At 47.8% G+C, this 18,292-nt stretch overlaps 1 long non-coding RNA gene across 1 annotated transcript; it reads right to left on the reverse strand.

Moving 5' to 3' along the window:
* Positions 1-17,006: 17,006 nt before the first annotated feature.
* Positions 17,007-17,967, reverse strand: LOC123075823 (uncharacterized). The gene is made up of 3 exons (XR_006436210.1): positions 17,648-17,967; positions 17,243-17,323; positions 17,007-17,151 (listed from the first exon to the last, which is right to left on the reverse strand). It is a non-coding gene; the product is annotated as an uncharacterized lncRNA (long non-coding RNA).
* Between the last annotated feature and the right edge of the window lie 325 nt (positions 17,968-18,292).

The following is an 18,292-nucleotide window of genomic DNA, read 5'->3' on the forward strand; positions in this document are numbered from 1 at the left end:
TACTGGAAAAAATTAAATACACATTGAACATTTTTGTGATATACACTGAACAATATTCTAATACATATTGAACATTTTAGTGATACATGGAGAATAATTTCAAAATACAAAATGAACATTTGATGAAATATGATGAACATTTTCTTAATATAGGGTGAGAAATTCCTTAAATACGATTAATATTTTCGTCTATAAAAACGCAATGAATTTTGTATAATATACAAAAAATAAAGAAAGATAGAAAAGAAATAAGGAAATACGGAAAGCAAAAGGAACAAAAAAGAAAAAAAAAGAAAAGAAAAGAAATAGCAAAGTATACGTGGGCCAGACCAAACTGGGGCTTCTGGAGGTCAGCCTAGTTAAATTTTATCTTTGCCTAAAAAAAGTTAAATTATAGCAGAGCAAACTGGGGCGTCCGGCGCTTTCCATACTTGAGGCTGGACTTCCTAAGTCCTAACTTTACTCAAAAGCATTGGCTGTGTGAGTTGGCCCGTGCGATGCGTTTGCATGACTCGCCATACTTGTTCGACTCCCATTGCGTGCAATTGTTTTTTTATAGCAGACGAATTTTTTCTAAGTCTATTCCTAAGGAAACAGCGGATGAACCAAAAAGGATTTCAATCTCGGCCGTCAATCTCTATAATTAATATAAAATCAACGGATATAAAAGGGATGACGTATGGAGAACTATGAAAGCCTCCTTCCTTTAATATTAGGTATAGATAACAAACCTAAACTTAACGTGTTGTATGTATTTTGCTGTTCCTTCTAAACCCCGTTTGTAGGTGCCATCTTTCTGTACTTGGATCCTTTCCCTATAGTCTGCGTTGCAATGGGTAAAAACTGAACTTGCTCACACAATCATTATATCAAATATACTTAATGAGCTTATATACATAGAATGGATGGTGTAGAAGTAGAACTCTGGTATTATTTGAGCTTACTTATGGAAGTATCAAACAGATCGTTGAGGAGTGCAGTGGTTTACCTATGGCATTATGCATGATTGGTCAACTTATGTCGGACAAGAAAGATCACAGGGAATGGAGAACCACCAAAGAACTATGGAAGAAGTCAAAGCTGCATCAAATCACTAGTATGCATCAGCATTTTTTCAAACGTCTCCAAGAAGGCTATTACAATAATATGGCAGATGAAATGAAGCAGCGTTTTCTGTTATGCTCTTTATGGCCTGGAAATGAGAACATATCCATGGAGGATCTTATATGGTGGTGGATAGGACTTGGTCTATTAGATGTGTCTAATGCTAATGATACGGGCTATACAATCATTAATGGCTTTGAGAGTGCATCCATGTTGGAAAAAGGTGACACTAGCGTGGACTCTACATAATATTCACATGTGAAAATGCACAGCATGATCCGTCAAATGGCCTTATGGATTGAGAATAATGGTGGATACCAAGATATTTTGTTACCAAAATCATCATATAGATCAGCCTTGCCCGAAGAAAATTAGCGCATGGTGGAGGAGGCTTGGATATTGCACCAAGACACATCAAGATTGTGTCAATGGTATTCCAAAGTTTGTTTCCCACACCTCAAGATGTTGGTCGCTCAACATGATTTCTCGCCTGAATTCATTCATTACTTCAAGAAGATAACCTTTTTAGACCTGGAGGGGACGGGAAGAGATGGATTGCCTTCCGAGATATGCATATTGTTGAATCTGCAACATCTCAATCTTTCTGCAGCAGCAATTAATGCCCTGCCTCTAGAACTGGAAAGACTTTCAAATCTCAAGTACTCGTATATCTGAAATAACATGGTTCTGCTAGAAATACCGAAAGGGCTTAATTATCTTAGGACTGAAAAGCCTACGAGGATTGGACCTTTTCTGTACCTGTACTAGTTTCCCTAAGGTCAAGTATTCTTCATCAACTTTGTTGGAATTTACAAGGCCTACCATAGATTTGCCTATGTTTGGGTATACTGTGCAGACAATAGCAGACATAAAACAATTGGGAATGTTAAAATGGGTGTGTACACATGCCCTCTGCATGCAGCACTTTGAAGATAAGAGCCATATGGTTATTATTAATTTGCAGTTGTTATCCGTTCTCACAAAACTGAGAGAATTGTCCATCATAGCAAGCTCTCATAGTAAGGTATTGGTAGCTGAAGGTGGCTCTAGCTATGAAGACTGGCTACTCCCTTACCTTGAAATATTTGAACTGAACAATATGTTCAAGCTAGAGAAAGTGACAAGGAAGAATGCGGGGATGGACATTAGAGTGGTCAGTATTTACAAATGCGATAAACTAAAAGATGTCCTCGAGCAGCTTACAATTGCACAGTGCCAGGAAATGGAAAGGTTGATTGAAAATGGAGAATCGCTTTACGCGCCAATAATTTTTCCTCGGCTGAAAAGGCTTAAATTGGAAGAGCTGCCAAAGCTATCCACGACATACAAGAAAGCTTGGGATTTTGAAGAGTTGTCTTATATTTATGTAGCTCAGTGCAGTGAGATGAAGAATATCCAAAATCAAACGTACAAGCAGACGACGATCAATATAGACTGCAGTAAAGATTGGTGGAACCATATTAACTTACCGGAATTTATGCCCTACCTTGTCCCGACATTTTGCTCTTAGAGAGTGAAGGAGAAAAATAATAATTGTAAGTGCTTTTTACATCTCTTCTATCATACTTACAATCTCGTAAGTGCTGAAAAGCTTATAAATTAAGTACTGGTACCACTTCACCTTTGATTATATAATATAGAAATATTGCATTTAGAGACTTGCCATGTCCTCCACATATAACATGGGTACATGCTTGTTTGCCTATCAAAACCGCCTCTTAGTTTATGTTTACAATTTTCTTGTATCACTAATAATTCTCTTCGCATCAGCAAAAGCTGCTTCTTTCATTCGACATTTATTCCTAAATCGTAACCAAAATAAATGCATTTTTCAATTTCCTTTTCACTTGATCTGTGTAAATTGTAATTCCAATGATTTTGTGTTTCTATGCAGGGTAGACTGCAAGGGCCTACAAGTACCCTTTTGGGGGCATCGTTTTGGAGCAAATGTTGGCTAGAAGGGACAAGAGGAGAAGCGGTGTTACATCTACCGCAAGGCCGACGGCAGATCTCGGCGGCATGGCGTTGCAGAGTTTCGAAGACGGGCGCTTGTTCATGGATATGTGCAGGATGGTGGCATTGTCTGGCGCTATGGTGGCGTTGGCAAGGTTGATGCATCAGTACCTGTTCTGAAGATGGATCGAAGGTAGATGGCGGCAGTGGGCTCTGAGTGTGCGCCGGACCGGTGTGTGCCCCAGACCCAGCAACGTAGCTTGGTTGGGGCCTCCGACTTTAGATATTAGGTTTTGGTGTGATGTTTGTTTGCTATTCGGCTCGGACAATCGGCACCCCTTCATCGAGTGGATAGGAGTAGAGACAGATGTGGCCAATGGTGGTTTCAGACTACCTGATGTATTACCTTATAAGGTCTTTATGAACAATTAATAAAATAGCTGTATGCATCACCCAGATGCAGAGGCCGGGGGTCATCCTCCTTTTGTAAAAAAAAGGGCCTACAAGCTCCTGGAATTGAGATCCAGTTTTGCTGGAAACAAGGAACCACCTGTGTGGCCTAATTATATTGGAGGCTTACATCAAGAAACCTATATCTGGGGTTGATTATGTTTACAATAAAGCATGTACTGCTTGCATGTGTGCTCTAAGTGCACGAACTTGTTACTGTAAAATTCTATCTTTCATCTTTCTGCTCAGCTATGACATGTTTTGCAATGTGTGAAACCTGGAGCTCTTCTTTGTCAGGGGAGTAAAAGATGCTTGTAACTGGCAATTTATATCTTCTTGTGCTTGGAAGGTTTGGCTACAAACTGAAGATGTGTCGGGTTGCATATGCCTTTTGTTGTTTGCGCTGAGAAAGGGGACAGTGGTCCTGAAGCACGTTTTGCCCCTATAAAAACAATATAGTAGAGCTGTCATTGGTTCACTGCACCTAACACCATCTCTCTATCAGTTCACAAATTCGGTCTTGTATTGGTTTACTGTAATATCTCGTATTCAAAAGAGTGTGGGGTATGGACTGTTTCACCCACCCAACAAAGGACCTACATATATTCATTGTGTTGTGGTAAAGACTAACGAAACTACCGCTTGCATATATATGGTGTTTTTTCGCCCGCGCTACTAAAACAGAACCAGATAAATGATGCCTGATTCAGAAGCCGAAATACCAACTGCTGCTCTCAGTCTCAATACAAACGAACCTGAGGTTAGCACTCTGGAAATGAGCCTACATTGTCTTTAGTGAAAACCTGAATCAAGAACTGATTAGCCTACATGTAACGGCCAGGGCAGGTGCAAATCGTCCGCCTGCGTGGGCATGCATGCGCCGCCCATGAGCGGAACGTGTGCCTCCGTCCAGCCAGCTCACTAGAACACTGCTTCCAACAGCATTAAGATGGTGCATACTTTTCTTGTTCAATGGTCCTCTTTGCCACCATAATAGCATGTACCATGGTGACGGACTGAGCAGAGGAAGCGCACAGCATGCTGGCTTTGGCATTTTTAAACCATTGTTCCGATCATTTTTTTATCGGTTCACAAACTCGGAGAAGCAAAATGTGCTCTTTGTATTGGTTTATTCCAATATCTCAGAAACAAAAGAGTGTCAAGTATGAACGGTTTCACGCAGACAATAAAGGACCTCCATGCATGTAGGCTTTGTGTGGTGGTGGGAAAAAATTGTTAGAAATAATGCGCTAGGCAAAGAGCTCATCATATTGCCATGTATATAGTGTCGATTCCTCTGCTACGAAAGAGCTCATCGTATTGCCATGATCATTTGCAATACTATGGCATGGCAGATCATCATGATTATTGTGTTTCGCAAAAATGCCATTTTTACTGCCGTCCACCTCTCAGCAAAGTGAACATGGAAACCTGAAATCAGAATACAGAGCTCCCAGTCCATGGCAATATTTGCATGATAAAACAGGGAAAATCTAAGGTCCAGATCTGCTATTTCTCTGTAAATTTGGTCTGGTGTTTTTCTCTCCGGAACTCTGATACTAGAGTTGTCGTGGTGTTAGCAGTAGGTGGCACTCTTTCAACATGAACCTTTTTGTTTTGTCTTTTTGAAAGAGTGAGAAATCTGAACTAAGTGAGCTTTATGCATTTTGATTTTCCATTTAGACCTGTTTGTAATTTCCATATTTTTGTACTTGGATATAGTTTGGATATGGTCTGCGTTGTAATATGTAAAAACTGAACTTGTTCGCGCAGTCAACTGCCCTATTTCCTGACGAAAATGGCCATGACAGCCGGAAAGCAATCCGTCACTTAGGCAGTCAAGCGAATAAGTGATCTTGTCCACTGGTAAGTCACCGAGAATTATAGCATAGCATGCAGCATAATGCACTCCGCAGAACAGCAATGACTGAAACGGAAGCTATCACGGTAGATTCACGTCCAGTTGCATAGCCTAGGCCAAGAAAGAGTTGATGAGACCACTGATAAACATTTTCTTTCGTGTACAACTTTTGACCAGGAACATTCATACATGATCATTGATTAGCGGGCAATAGCACCCATCCGTGCATGCAGGGACTCCCGACTTTTTTTTAGGTGTGTGTTTTTAGTTTTCTAAATTCAAGTAAATACCAACCTTGTGGACAATTTCTCCAGGACTTACTTGCAACTTGGGTTGTGTATCATAAGAAGATCGCTGCACAGTGTGGAGACTTCTCTCTAACCTTATGCGTGCTTGGTCGAGCCATGTCAAATAGAAGAGACCCGAGGGAATGGAAAAGCGCCTGTGGTCTGCTCATGGCTATCGGCATAGGGCCATGTGAAATTGACGAGAAGATAGGCACTATAATCGCCGACTCTCTCTATAGATGGAGAGAGGGCACCATCCACCCAACTAAGCAGATCCAAGCCAAGACTGTTGTTGGACAGGATGCAGAACTGCCAGCTGAACTGATCTCAGCCAAGACCCCTGCTGGACAGAAAGAACTAACACTGCCAGCTGAACGGATCTGAAACCTAGCAAACGTCAGACCTGGTTGGAGTTGGAGTTGTAATTGTGTAACATTATCGCAGCTTCCACAGCAGGAGAGTTTGCGCCCTGCATTGTGAGTCCCCTGTTTTGGCCTTCCATGAACTCAGTTGAATTATGCATGGCCTCGAGGCATTGCCCGGTTGATCCTCTGTTTTATGAGTTTGTTCTTGAACTGCATGTTTTGCTGTATACTGTTCTTTTCCTTGGCAATCGATATATCGAAATGCCTCCGGTTTTTCTTTAAAAGGGAGAACAGATTATCCATCCGTCTTAATTTTGGTTCAGTAATCCATAGACTAGTGTATAATTCAAGAATAGATGACATGTGCTTTCCCTTAATTAGATTGTCATGCGCAGCTGCAAATACCATTTCATAAAGTTTTGTTTGGTCAACATTGAGTGTACTTGTATAAGATTAGAACTTCAACCTAACATGTAAATATAGTTTAAGACATTCAATCAAACTAAATGAATAAATAAATAAGATAATGCGGTCTACAGAGTAAACCGGTTTTTGGCATACCTTTCTGGTTCAGTTATCCTTTGCTAGCATGAGAGTCAAGAAAACAGGCACCATCGCAGCACATAGATTCTTAAGGGTATGGCCACTAACAAGCTGATTTGTCCGACTATAGATACGTTTGTCTGCAGTTTCTTCCACTTTACCGAAAATGGCTTTATGCAACGCTTTACAAATAAAGTACACCAATACATGCTGGCAAAACATAACTTTGCTCATAATCTGTACTAACATTATTCATCATTATCATTTTTGGTTAGGACAATGCTTCTGATCGTCAACATTTCCCACATTTGACGGTAAAAACATCTATAAGTCTGGAACTTCTAGTGTTATACGCTAGGAACCACCTGTTCCTGATCATAGCCCGATGGAACTGGATATCGAGGGGGGGGGGGGGGGGGGCTAATAACAAGCGGTGCATCACAATATTATTCCTAAACGTGATCAAAATAAAACAGTTTATTTCCGAATTGTCTTTGCACCTGATTTGTCTAAATTGTAATTCGAATTATTTTGTATTTCTACTCTGGGCAGACACTAAGAGCGTGCAAGCTCCTATGCTTGGGATTTGATTTTGCTGGAAACAAACAACCATCCATGTGCCCTGAGCACAGGAAGCCAAGAGCACTCAAGGGCTGGCTTTGGCATTCTTTATACTACTAGACCTGAGCACCCTATCGGTTCACAAATTCGGTGAAGCAAAATGTGTGGTTTGTATTGGTTTACTCTAATATCTTGAAAACAAAAAAGTGTCGAGTATGGACTGTTTAACCCAGCCAACAAACATAGGACCTCAATACATTCATTTTGTGGTGGTGAAAAAACTCCCGCTTGCCTATATATAGTGCCTGATTCCCCTACTACCAAAGAGCTCCAAGGGTCATCATATTGCCATGATCAGTTGCAGAAAAATGGAATGGTATATCATCATGCTTATCGTGTTCCGGGAAATACCATTTTTACCACTGGAATCACCGCTTCACTGTTGTCAAAAAGAAAACATAGATTGGAAGCTTTCTTGAAAAATAAAGCTATAAATATAGCTTAGAGCCCCGTGTGCATTTGCCTCGTACAAACTTTACTCTGGCGCCGACCAAATACCAGGTTTGCGAGATCCGATGCTGCAGGCGTACTTCCATCCGGCCGAAGCTTTTCCGTCCAGCCAGGTACCCCGCTGCTGCTAGGTAGCCTCTTTCTTTTCTTTTCTACCTGAAGTTGCGGACTAGGCGTATCTTCATGCATGCATATTCCATTGACTTCTCTTTTATTTGTTGCATGCAGATCGTGCTAGGATGGGCCGGGAGAGGTCAAACAAGTTCGACCAGGCACGGCAGCAGGTCCAGCGAGGTGGAGTACGTCCCTTCATCGCCGCCCTTGCCGGCGGCGCCGAGTGCACGCAGCCGATCCAATCACAATTCAAAAAGGGAACTGCCATTGCTATTGACTCCGATGCTCCGCTAGATGTCCACAGGTACATAAAAAAACTGTCTATATACCTCTTTTCTGTACGACTATCTTCATCTTCCTGTACACAGGACAAGCTTGAGAATGTGCTGCCGCAAGTGAACGTGAGTGATGGCGCCCTTGCCGGTGCCGTACGGCAGCAAGTCCGGCCAGCGAGGTAGAGTACGTCCATTCATCGCCGCCCTTGCCGGTGCCGGGCAGCACGGTGGCGTGGAGTTCATTCAGCCGATCCTGTCGCTAATTCGCTATTGCCTCGATGCTCAGCTAGATGTGCCTGAGGTACATAAAAAAACTGCCTATATACCTCTTTTTTTGTAGGACTATCTTCATCTTCCTGTACACACGACAAGCTTGAGAATGTGCTGCCGCACGTGAACGTGAGTGATGACGCGCAACGGCTATTGGGCGAGGCGGTCGAGATTATGAATCGGTTTGCTTTAGTGGCGAAGTCCACGTCTCCAGCAAGGGATGCTTCGGTGCTATCGCTTGCTCCTCCATCGGTGCTGGATCATGTGATGAAGTCAGCGCCTCTGACGACAGGCGGTCCGGCGGCGAAGCCCTCGTCCCGACATCATCGACTGCTGCTAATGAAGTGGACAAAAAACGGCGATCTGATGAACTAGATACTGGGGTGGTCTCAAAGAAGCCCATGTCACCTTCTAGTGATACGTGTAATTCTTGCCACCTTGCATGTCGTTTAGTGTAGAAACCTTTTTTTATCTCTTTTTTGTATTTTCTTTCAAGTGTCCAGAGTAACGCGACCAACTTAGATGACTTCTGCTCTCCCAAAGCAAAAGAACGAACTCCGGGCATTGGTGAAAAAGCACCAGAAGATCCTTGCTGAAGAGAGCATCGTGTTTGAGAGTATTAAGGCTCCTCCGACTAGGCAGATTTCTGCACCCAGCCTCGTCCTCCCACTCGCCAGCAAAAGAGTACATCTCCTCTGAAATTGCATATATCCAAAAGGCGCTGAGGGAGAGACCCCTTAACAAGGAAGGGGTAATAGAAATGATCGCATCTATGATAGGCCCCTGGAAAAGCCGCTACGCGAGCGGTACCCTCCCTGATCTCGAGATCCTTATTGGCCACCTAAGCTGTGGTGGCTCGGCTTGAGGGCATGGCGACGCCCCTCTTGAAGATGCTCCCGCGCCCGAGCGGGTGCTCTCTCTGATCCATAAGTTTGATGTGGCTTTTGTGGAGATTGCTTCTGGACATCGCCGCCTTGAGAAGAACGGGTTGCGCCTGGAGGAACGCCTCGCCGGCCTGGCGTCCATCCATAGCTGATAGGAGAAACAGGTCGAAGATCATCGAAGGACGGCCAAGGGACATTGTAGGCTCACTGAGAAGAATAAGGCCCTTGCCGAGAAGCACGCGAAGCTTGCGGCGCAAGCTGAGAAGCGCGTGGAAGTCTTGGCTGAGATGACGACTTCTTGCACCCAGCACCTTGAAACTGATGACCATGCAGCCCGGATCTTTTATGAGGAGACTGACTTGTATGCAAAACGTCGCGAGGAGGCGGTGCATTCTTGGCGGCTTGCAGTGCTTCCCCTGAAATTGCGACCGTCCTAATGACCTCTTGAGTGAGGGGACTGGTCCAGTGCCATCATCTCCTATTCTGTTTTTATTTCGCTAAGCAAAAAATCATCTGAAACTAATGTGTATCCCTTCATTAGAGGAGCAGAAGATGATGGCGCTGAACCGGACCCTCACTCAAGAGGCCGGTAGGATAGGACGGTCGCGTTCTCCGGGGGAGTGCCGCCAGCTGCCAAAGAATGCATACACCTCTTCACAACGTCTTGCATACAAGTCAGCCTCCTACGAACGAAGAGACCCGGACTGCATGTTCATTAGCTTCAACGTGTCGGGTGCAAGAAGTCGTCATCTCAGCCAGGACTTCCACGTGCTTCTCAGCTTGTGCCGCTAGCTCTGCATGCTTCTTGACAAGGGTCTTGTTTTCCTCAGCGAGCCTACGATATCCCTCGACCATCCTTCGATGATCTTTGATATGTTTCTACTCTCAGTTGCGGACGCACGCCAGGTCGGTGAGGCGTTCTTCTAGGCATGGCCCGTCTACTTCAAGGCGGCGACGTCCGGAAGCAATCTCTGCACGAGCGGATCAGAGGGAGCACCCACTCGGGTGCCGGATCATCTTAATAGGGGAGTCGCCATGCACTGGAAGCCGAGCCACCATAGCTTGGAGGTGGCTAATCAGGACCTCAAGATCTGGTAGTGCCCCACTCCCATAGCGGCCTTTCCAAAGGCCTATCGCAGATGTGATCCACTCTATCACTTGTTCCTTGTTAAAGGCCGCTCCCTCAACGCCTCTTGGGTATCTGTGAGTTCATAGGAGATGTACTTTTTGCTAGCAAGCAGGACGACAAGGTAGGGTGCAGAAGTCTGCTCAGCCGAAGGAGCCTTAAGACTCTCAAACGCGAGGCTCTCCTTGGCACGGATCTTCTGATACTTTTTCACCAATGCCCGAAGTTCTTTTGCTTCGGGAGAGCAAAAGTCGTCTAAGTTGGTCGTATTACTCGCGACACCAAAAAATATATATACAAAAAGGGTTGAAAAAGAGAATTATGTTCCGAACGACACACAACGTGGCAAGAGCATACGTACCACCAGGAGGTTACCTGGGCTTCCTTGAGACTGCTCCAGCTTCCACTTCATCAGATGGTCGCTTTTTATCCACTTCATTAGCACCAGTCAATGATGTCGGAGACGAGGGCTTCGCCGCCGAACCATCTGTCGTCGAAGGCGCGGACTTCGTCACCTAATCACACGCCGACGGCAGTGCAAGCGGCACCACGGGTGCACCCCTCACCGGGTTGTGGACTTCGCCACTAAAGCAGACCGATCCATCATCTCGACCGCCTTGCCCAAGAGCCGCTGCGCCATCTCTCACGGTCAAGTGTGGCAGGACATCCTCAAGTTTGTCAGTTGTACAGGAAGATTAAGATAGTCGTAAAAAAAGGAGCATCAGAGTCAATAGCAATGATAGTTCTGAACTGTGATTGGGTCGGAGGCATGCACTCCGCAGCGCTGTGCTGCCTGGGGGCGTGCATTCCGCAGCGCCGTGCTGCCCGGCGCAGGCAACTGCGGCGATGAACGGAGGTACTCCACCTTGTTGGACTTGTTGCCGGACCGGGTAGGCGGCGGAGGAGCTGACCGATCTTTGTGGCGTCTGCTGCTTGATGAGCCTCCGGGTTCGCCCATGACATGTGTTAGACTAAGTATATATTAGATATACGTGTTATAACATAACTGTATTTGTACGGTTCCCTCTTATAAATATATGACAGCCGTACCCACCAAGGGTATCGAGCATTGTTCCAAACCCTAGTTTGTTTAACATGGTATCAGACGACGCGTTCGATCCGCGCCGTGCTTCCGCTTCCTCTGCCGCCGCCGCGTCGGCCTTCGCCGCCGTGCTGCCTCCGTCAACCCTGGCGACGGAATCGCCGTTCATGGCGTCCGCTCCGCTCGCCTGGGCCCGTCCGGCCACATCGGGATCGCACCCGCCTGCACCCCGATCGCTGCTCGCCGGTGATGCGTCGCTTCCTCGTGATGCAGCCCTGGCGCCGAACTCCTATGATCCAGCGCAGCCACCCCACGATGGGTCTCTGGCGGTCAACCATCCAGTCCAGCCTCGTGATGGATCTCTGGAGGTAAACTACGGTGCCTCTGCGCGGCTTCCGTATGGTGCGACTCCATCGCATGTTGCGCCGCCGGCTTCAGGCCCTCGTGGTGCCCCCGTCCAGGTGCCCTACGACAGGTCGTATCCAGCGCCGTACGTCGCTCCGTCGTCGTCGTACGTCGCGCCGGCGCCGTATGCTTCGTCCTCCGTGGTGCCCTATGAGTCGCCGTATGGCGCGCCCTACGCTGCCCCTGTGCCGTATGTCGCGCCGCTGCAGCCCTACGGCGTTCCTCCTACGGCGCCCTACGGTCATCACCAACACTACCGTCCGCCTCCGTCGGCCGATGCGCTGATTCCGTACAGTGCTTCCCCGACGTATGACTCGCAGCTCTCCGCACCGGTGGCTGAACCAGGACCTTTCCACTTTGCTCACCTGGTGACGGTGAAGCTCTCTGCTGACAACTACCTCCTGTGGCGCGCTCAGGTGTTGCCGCTGATGCGTAGTCACTACCTTGAGGGGTATGTCGATGGTACGCTGCCGTGTCCCCCGGCCATGGTTCCGGTGCCCTCGGCCGCTGGTGGCTCCGTCATGGTGTCCAACCCTGCTCATCGTCGGTGGATCGCTCAGGATCAAGCTATTCTGGGTGCCATTCAGTCCTCGCTCACACCCTCCGTGGCCGGCATGGTGGTCTTTGCCGCGACGTCGAGGGATGCATGGGCCACGCTCGACTCCAGCTTTTCCTCGCAGTCGCTGGCCCGTTCCTCTGCCATTCGTAACCAGCTGGGTGAGGTCAAGAAAAATGACCTCTCCGTCACGGCCTTCTTCAACAAGGTCAAAAGTTTGGCTGATACACTGTCGTCTATTGGGAAGCCTCTTCGTGATGAGGAGTTTACTTCGTTCATTCTCAATGGGCTTGATGAGGACTATGATTCTCTCGTTGAAAACATTAATGGACGTGACACACCGATGCCGCCTCGCGATCTCTATGCACGCCTTCTCAACACCGAACAGAGGCTCGCTGCTCGCCGCTCCGTTGGCGTCTACACGGAGGGCCCTTCTGCGAACGCTGCTCTCCGCGGGGGCGCCCGCGGTGCCAAGCAGAAGGCGCCGCCGACCTCAGGCAACCAGCCCCGTCCGTCCGCTCCACCTCCGACGGCTGGCCGCAAGCGGCTCCACTGCGAGGCATGTGGTGGTGGGGTTGAGTGTCAACTCTGCGGCATCGAGGGGCACTTGGCGTCTCGCTGCCATCGTCGCTTTAAACGAGATTTTCTTGGCATTGGGAACAATGGGAAGGGCAATGAGAAGCAAGCTGCTCTCGCTACACCGGATCCCGGGTTCACTCCTTCATACTCGGTGGATCCTGCCTGGTACATGGATACGGGCGCTACGGACCATTTGACGAGTCAGCTTGACAAGCTGGCCACTCGCCAGCCCTACACCGGTCACGATCAGGTCCGCACGGCCAATGGATCAGGTATGCCCATCTCACATGTTGGTCAGGCATCTCTTCTTTCACGTACCACTAAAACCTTGCATCTGCTTGATGTCCTTCGTGTTCCCTCAGTCACACGTAGTTTACTCTCGGTTCCTAAATTAACTCGTGACAACAATGTGTTTGTTGAGTTTCACCCTTTCCATTTTTTTGTTAAGGACCGGGACACGAGGGACGTTCTTCTTAGTGGTCGAGCTCGCGACGGCTTATACGCACTTGATGTGCCACGAGTCTCTCAAGTTTTCAGTGGTGTTCGGGTGTCGTCGTCACAGTGGCACTCTCGCCTTGGCCACCCCGCTACTCCCATTGTGCGCCATGTGCTTCATCGCCATCATCTTCCTGTTGAGTCGAGTAATAAGGAGTTTCTAGTGTGTGATGCTTGTCAACAAGGCAAGAGTCATCAGTTGCCTTTTTCTGTATCAAGTCGTGTTGTCACGGCTCCTCTTGAACTTGTGTTTTCAGACGTGTGGGGCTATGCCCAAACTTCTGTTAGTGGTCACAACTATTATGTCAGTTTCATCGATGCTTTCAGTCGCTTTACTTGGATTTATCTTATTAAGCGCAAATCTGATGTGTTTCATGTCTTTATGCAATTTCAAGCACATGTTGAACGATTGCTTAAGCACAAAATTATCCATGTTCAGTCAGACTGGGGGGGGTGAGTATCGTAACCTTAACACCTTCTTTCAGAAGCTTGGCATCTCACACCATGTGTCTTGTCCTCATACACATCAGCAGAACGGTGCAGCTGAGCGCAAACACCGTCACATAGTTGAAACTGGCCTGACACTTCTTGCACATGCCTCTGTCCCGTTTCGGTTCTGGAGCGATGCTTTTGTTACTGCCTGTTTTTTGATAAACAGGATTCCCACACGACGCCTTCACATGAAGTCTCCACTCGAAGTGTTGCTTAATGAAACTCCAGATTACTCCCTCCTCAAAGTGTTCGGCTGTGCGTGTTGGCCGCATCTTCGTCCGTACAATAAGCATAAACTTGAGTATCGATCTAAACAATGTGTGTTTCTTGGGTACAGTCCTCTCCACAAAGGTTACAAGTGTCTTCACATCCCGTCAAATCGTGTTTACATTTCTCGTGATGTTGTGTTCGATGAGACTGTCTTCCCGTTTTCCACGCTCACATCACCCACCGATACTCCCGTCCCTGAGTTGCACTCTTTTCCAGTCTTGCCTGATCAATTTGTGGATGCTGCATATTCTCCTCTGTTGTTGCCTAACCATGGTGCAGGGACTGAACGAGGCGCTCGACTTGAGCTTCTGGATGATGATATGGCCACAACTGCGCCAATTGCTGCTACGCCGGATGAGGCGCTCGACGAGGCTGCCCCCGCCACTACCCCGCTTGACCCCGACGTCGATCACGCGTGCATGCCCCATGCACGAGGATCCGACAGGGTGACCAAGTCGCCAGGGCCAGCGGCCTCGCTGTCGCCTGGGCCGGCCGAACCTGCGGAGCTGTCGGCCGGGCCGGCTGGACCCGCGGCGCTCTCCCCTGAGCCGGAGGCCTCGCAGGTCACCGAGTCTTCGTCGCCTGGTTCGTCGACGCCGATCACGCCCGGTCTGTCTTCGCCGACCCTGACCGTGCCACCGGATGCGCCTGACTCGCCCGCCGGTGCGTCCTCCTCGCCGCTGATGGATAGTGGCTCCTCTGGTATGGCAGCTCCAGCGCCACCTCCGCCTGTCGTCCTGCGTCCCCATACTCGCAGCAAAAGTGGCATCTTCCAACCGAAGAAGCGCACTGACGGCACTGTCGCGTGGCTTGCGGCCTGTGTGGCACATGCTGAGGCTGACCCTACGACTGAACCACGACATTTTCGAGCGGCGCTTGGCATCCCGCATTGGCGTGCTGCGATGGAGCAGGAGATTCATGCTCTTCAAAGAAACAGCACTTGGCGTCTTGTTCCACCTCCATCTGGTGTTAATATCATTGACTCTAAATGGGTATTCAAGGTGAAGAAACATGCTGATGGCTCCATTGAGAGGTACAAGGCACGCCTGGTTGCCAAGGGGTTCAAACAACGGTATGGCATTGATTATGAAGACACATTCAGTCCTGTTATTAAACCAACTACTATTCGTGTTCTTCTCTCTTTGGCTGTTACTCGCGGATGGTTGCTTCGACAGCTTGATGTTCAGAATGCCTTTCTCCATGGAGTTCTGGAAGAAGAGGTTTATATGCGTCAGCCGCCAGGTTTTGTTGACCCTGCTCAGCCACATCATTTATGTCGCCTTGTCAAAGCTCTCTACGGTTTGAAGCAGGCCCCGCGTGCGTGGCATGCCCGTCTTGGCGCTGCTCTTCGTGCGCATGGGTTTGTTCCTTCTACAGCAGACACGTCTCTGTTTATTCTACAGCGACCTGAGGTGACTATGTACATTCTGGTATATGTTGATGACATCATCCTTGTCAGTTCGTCTGCTTCTGCTACAGATCGGCTTGTGTCCTCTCTTGGTGCTGAGTTTGCTGTTAAGGATCTTGGGAGACTGCATTATTTTCTGGGCCTAGAGGTTCTTCATTCTGATGGTGGCTTGACTCTTACTCAGAAGAAGTACTCTCAGGATCTCCTGCGTCGTGCCGGTATGTTGCAGTGCAAGTCTGCTACGACTCCCATGTCTGCTACAGACAAACTGACAGCTCTTGCTGGTGACTTGCTTGCTCCTGAGGATGCCACAGAGTACCGCAGCATTGTGGGTGGACTGCAGTACTTGCTCATTACTCGACCAGACATATCATTTGCAGTTAACCGTGTGTGCCAGTATCTTCATACACCACGTGCTCCTCACTGGTCAGCTGTTAAGCGCATCTTGCGCTATGTTCGTCACACTGGTTCATATGGTCTCCATCTTCAGCCTGCGCGTTCTGGACTGATCTCAGCATTTTCTGATGCCGACTGGGCTGGTTGTCCTGATGATCGGCGATCCACGGGGGGACATGCTGTGTTCTTTGGGCCTAACTTGATCGCCTGGCAAGCTCGCAAGCAAGCTACGGTGTCTCGGAGTAGTACCGAAGCTGAGTACAAAGCTGTTGCTAATGCCACAGCTGAGATCATGTGGGTGCAGTCATTGCTTCGAGAGTTGAAGGTCTCCCCAACTCAGCCGCCTGTTCTTTGGTGTGATAACATCGGTGCAACATACCTTTCATCCAATCCAGTATTTCATGCCCGAACGAAGCACATCGAAGTTGACTATCATTTTGTGAGGGAACGTGTTGCTCAGAAGCTCCTTCAGATTAAGTTTGTTTCTTCGAAGGATCAGCTTGTTGATATTTTCACTAAACCCTTGCCCTTGCCTTCTTTTGAAGGATGCCGTTGCAATCTTAACCTTCTGAGTGTTTCAGGACATAGTTAAGATTGAGGGAGGGTGTTAGACTAAGTATATATTAGATATACGTGTTGTAACATAACTGTATTTGTACGGTTCCCTCTTATAAATATATGACAGCCGTACCCACCAAGGGTATCGAGCATTGTTCCAAACCCTAGTTTGTTTAACAACATGATGCTTTGAGGTCTTAGCGTCATCCTTACCCTGAGCAAACTTGTTCGGCCTTTCGCGACCTGATGGGGCCATTCCCCAACTCAATTAAGAAAGGCTAGCTTACTTGCTAATTCCTTTCAACGAAGAATATCATGCAACGCCGAAGCAACTTAATTGTAGGCGATTTTCCTTCGAATATTGTGTCAATGTGTCAAAATTAGCATAATAAATCATGCAATCAAAGGAACGAAAAATTGATTACAATTTTGATAATAAAAGTTCAGAATTGAGAGAAATTGGTAGTATAAAATTATAGTAGACATTCAAAAATTGCAGCTATCTGAAAGTATTGCATGGGAGTAGTAATTAACCTGCTAGCTTCACCCATCGCGCACACATGGAGTACTGTTAGTTTAATGTGATTTCACCAACCCTTGTATGCAACGCTACTCTAACGACTAAGCGAGAAGATCATACAACGCTCCTGCAATGCAAAACAAGCGGTAGCAAAAGGCCTCCCTCAACAAATAAATAGGCGGATTAGTAGATGGTAGACAGTGGTGGGTAGTGCTAACCTTCAACCTTGGCTAGTTGGGTGCAGTCTCGAGAATTCTTGACTACAGTGCAGGATTCGTCGCGGTGCTGTCGTCTCTAATCTGGATCAGATCGGTAGAAACCAGAGTGTACATTAAAACTCATCTGATTAGCATGGCATCAAATTTAAATAGACCAAGGTTCAATCAGATTAACATTGTATAATTTAAATAGGACAAGGTTCAATCGGATTAAAATAATGTTGATACAGGGTAGATGGAAAGTGGGAGGACGGGAGGTTGAGGAGAAAAACATAGGGGAGAGAGCGGAGAGGAGGAGGCTGAGGAGAAAAACAACAGGAGGTCTCCCAGGCATGCGGGTGGACGGCATGGCGAGAGAGGGAGATGGCCGCGGGTGGGAGGGAGGAGGACGATGGGGAGCTTTACCTCCGCTGGGGCGAGGAGAGGCGGCAGCGGCGAGATCCAGTCCAGGAGAGACCGAGAGAGGAAAGAGAGGTGGAGGCAGAGTTCGTCGTCTCTGGCGGCGCAGCGTCTCCTTTTGGCCGCCACCATCGCGTCGGCGTCGCCTCTCGTGGATTGGTTCCACGGGTAGGAGGTTTGGGTCGGTAAGTTCCCGTCACACCTCAAACCAAAGAAGTAAATTAGGATCAACGTGGAACCGTGGGTTTCTGTATGGGCCTGTTCTATTTCACGTAACGTAATGCAGTCGCTAATTACAGGTCCTGCTCGATCGTTGCAAACCTGTATTCGGCCAGCGCCAGAGTAAGAGCATCTCTAACAGATTCGGTATAAGTTGACCCCTAAAAACAAATATAAGGTGCACTGTAAACTGTTTTACGGTGCGAAATTGCCCCGGGCAGAGCAAACCCCGTAAATAAAACTGTATCCCACCATAGCCCTTCTTTTTCATTTTTCCTCCGTCCCGGCAGCCCGTCTCCGGTCACGGAGTGCCTCGCCCCAGCACCGCCCGTTCCCGGCCACGCATGCAATGGAGGAGCCCTACGCCGCCCGCCCCGACCGCGCACTTCCTGGCGCGCCTGCCCATCCTCGATTGAGCCCAGCACTGCAGGC

The sequence above is a fragment of the Triticum aestivum genome, chromosome 3D (assembly GCF_018294505.1).
Source record: "Triticum aestivum cultivar Chinese Spring chromosome 3D, IWGSC CS RefSeq v2.1, whole genome shotgun sequence".
Classification (NCBI taxonomy): Eukaryota; Viridiplantae; Streptophyta; class Magnoliopsida; order Poales; family Poaceae; genus Triticum; species Triticum aestivum.